Genomic DNA, 3625 nt, shown 5'->3' on the forward strand with positions numbered 1-3625 from the left:
AATAGCAATGGCTGACTTTGGCCCTATTCTTTTCTCCCTTTGTAAAAGTTCTGCCTATTAATATTCCACTTCGTCTTGGTCTGGAAATTGACTTTTCCCCCCAAAGACATAGTTTTCTCCTTAAACGGAGTGTCACTGACTGGGTCCTGCCATTTTGCTGCTAGATTTCCCTATGTGTAATGCATTTAACTGACTAGTAAATGACCTTTTAGAACAGAAACAATTCCTAGGAAAGGGACTACTTGCCCCTAGATAATTGCCTCTCTCCCATATTTTGCTGTGTAGAAAAAGGATCAGAAAGATGAAGGACCATGTTATGAGATTTCTTTTCCTTGCTTTCCTCCAAAATTAAACAATTTAAAATGTTTGAAATATAGAATCACTTTTTTATATATAAAAAGGCTCCTAAAGACTTCAAAGTCAGTCTTTCATACTGAACTAATAACAACAATGTTTTCATATTTTAAAAATAACCATACAGGCATTGTGGGGTAGCTGAGTGGCCTGTACAGCCAAAGAGAAGAGTGGGGGGCCACAGAACAGGTTCTAAGATGATGCCCACACCAGTTATCCTGTTGAAAGAGGGAACTGATAGGTCCCAATGCATCCCCCCATCTTTTTCTTTTTCTTTTTTTTTTTTGAGAGGTTTTTGCTATAGGGCACGTGCGCTCGCCAGACAGAGAGAGACAGAGAGATAGAAAGCGAGAAATCACCCCCCAGGGGGATGGCCACGCCACGATCCCTTCTCCTCTGTTCTCCTCTCAGGATCTTGGGCACGTACGCACACACGCCCGGCATGAGCTTAAGCCACTGGGTCCGGGACTCGAACCGTGGTCGACTACGTGGGAGTCCAGCGACATAGCCCTTATGCTAACTGCTGGTCCCTGCATCCCCCATCTTGTGAGTAATATCAGTGCCTACAAGGTGATTGCTGAGGCTGTAATAACCACCCTCGATCCCCATGGCATGGACAAGCTAATAGTGGACGGCCGAAGCAAGACAACTATTTCTAATGATGGGACCACAATTCTGAAACTCCTTGATGTCGTCCATCATGCAGCGAAGACTTTAGTGGACATTGGCAAATCCCAAGTTGCTGAGGTTGGTGATGGCACCACCTCCAGGACCCTGTTGGCTGCAGAGTTCCTGAAGCAGGTGAAACGATATGTGGAGGAAAATTTGCACCCCAGATCATCATTCGAGCTTTCTGCACAGCCACTCAGGTGGCAGTTAACAAGATCAGAGAGAATGTTGTGACCGTAAATAAACAAGGTAAAGTAGAGCAGAGGAAGATGCTGGAGAAATGTGCCATGACAGCGTTGAGCTCCAAGCTGATCTCCCAACAGAATGTTTTCTTTGCCAAGATGGTGGTGGATGTGGTGATGATGCTTGATGATTTGCTACAGCTTAAAATGATTGGAATCAAAAAGGAGCAGGGTGGAGCCCTAGAGGAATCTCAGCTAGTAGCTGGTGTTACATTCAAGAAGACCTTCTCTTACACTGGGTTTGAAATGCAGCCCAAAAAGTACAGTAATCCTAGGATTGCCCTTTTAAATGTTGAGCTGGAGCTGAAAGCTGAGAAAGAAAATTCCAAAATCAGAGCACATGATGTTGAGGATTATCAGGCTATTGTTGATATTGAGTAGAGCATTCTCTATGATAAGTTAGAGAAGATCCATCATTCAGGAGCCAAAGTTACCTTGTCCAAACTTCCCATTAGGGATGTGACCCCCCAGTACTTTGCCACAGGGACATGTTCTGTGCTGGTAGAGTGCCTGAGGATGATCTGAAGAGGACAATGATGGCCTGTGGAGGCTCAATCCAGACCAGTGTGAACGCTCTGTCAGCAGATGTGCTGGGCAGCTGCCAGGTGTTTGAAGAGACGCAGATGGGAGGCAAAAGGTGCAACTTCACTGGATGTCTCAAGGCGATCCTCTGTGGTGGTGCTGAGCAGTTTATGGAGGAGAAGGAGCTGTCCCTCCACGATCATCAGGAGGGCCATAAAGGACGATAGGGTGGTGGCTGGTGCAGGACTATTGAGATGGAGCTCTCCAAATACCTGCAGGATTGCTCAAGGGCTATTCCAGAGAAACAGCAGCTGCTGATTGGGGTGTATGCCCAGGCCTTGGAGATTATCCCACGCCAGCTGTGTGATGATGCTGGCTTTGATGCCACAAACATCCTCAACAAGCTACGGGCTCAGCATGCCCAGGGGGGCATGTGGTATGGAGTGGACATCAACAATGAGGGTATTGCTGACAACTTTGAGGCCTTCGTGTGGGAGTCGGCGATGGTGCGAATCAGTGCCCTCACAACTGCCTCTGAGGCTGCATGCCTTATCTTGTCCATAGATGAGACTGTCGAGAATCCCCGCTCAACTGTGGGTGCTCCTCCAGCAGCCGGCCGGGTACGAGGATGTGGCTGTACCCACTGAGAGGCACTCCACCCGTCACCTGACTAGCTGGCAGGCTGGCTACAGGCATGCTTCATTTCCTGGTCTGGTTAATCTGTGTTACAAGGAGGGGGTAGCAACTGGCCCACTTGTTCTCACGGGATGTTATTTAAATAACACTTAAGACTTAGAAAAAAAAATCATACAAAAGGATATAGTATTATTCTTTGCTATGTACCCTCTTATAACTCCTGAAATGTCTCGTTGCAGCACCAGAAAATACATTAAAATGCACTCAGGATTTCAAGGTCATAAACTGCATTAAGAAAATTCAAAATATGCTCAATTAAGAATTAATAATTGGTATTGATAGATATTATGAGTTTAGGATTTTAATATTACTTTGCATACTATGAGGATAAAAACAGAAGAAGATCAGGCAATTTCAATTTTAGTGTACATTACTTTAATAGGCAGATTCCATAATTTTTTTGTGTGTGTGGAGTGGTTTTTGCTATAGGGTGCGTGTGCTTGCCAGAAAAACAGAGACACAGAAAGCGAGAAATCACCCCCCCGGGGGGTTAGATACTCTGCAATCCCTTCTCCTCCATTTTCCTCTCAGGATCTTGGGCATGCACACACATGCACCTGGAGTGAGTTTAAGCCACCGGGTCTGGGACTCAAGCCATGGTCGAATACATGGGAGTCCAGTGACACAGCCATTAACACTATCTGCTGGTCCCCCCACAGACTCCATAATTTAAGTATAGTGATAACAGGAAATAAAGTTTCCCAGTATTGCAAATTCAAAACTTTCTTACGAAGTATTTTGTACATTTTAAATGATAATAGTATGAAATTTGAATATGTATTTTGCTATTTTTTTAACATCTATATGCTATCATGTTTAACAAAGTAAATTTGAAGCTATATATTCTCAAGGATTTTCATGTAAAAATAGGGCCTTTTATGAAATCCCCATAATCCAGGTTCTTTCTCTCTCTCTCTTTTCTTTTTCTAAAAATGAAAGCTTCATTACTTTCTATCATGCTAAGTTTATAAACTCTTGAAGGACTGGAGCAAATAGTTGTGCAGCAGACCACGTGGCATCTTCTGTTCAAAGGACACTGTTTCCTCTTATAACCTCTAACTCCATCTCTTCCTCTTCCCAAGCTAAACTCTACAACATCAATTCTAGTGGGCCCCTAGCCACATGGTACCAGAATTTCTATT

The 3625-nt window shown here is 44.2% G+C and overlaps 1 pseudogene; it reads left to right on the forward strand.

Moving 5' to 3' along the window:
* Positions 1-551: 551 nt before the first annotated feature.
* LOC102489277 (T-complex protein 1 subunit eta-like) lies at positions 552-2434 on the forward strand (annotated as a pseudogene).
* The last annotated feature ends 1191 nt before the right edge of the window (positions 2435-3625 follow it).

This window comes from Tupaia chinensis, unplaced genomic scaffold (assembly GCF_000334495.1).
Source record: "Tupaia chinensis unplaced genomic scaffold, TupChi_1.0 Scaffold000527_1, whole genome shotgun sequence".
NCBI lineage: Eukaryota > Metazoa > Chordata > Mammalia > Scandentia > Tupaiidae > Tupaia > Tupaia belangeri.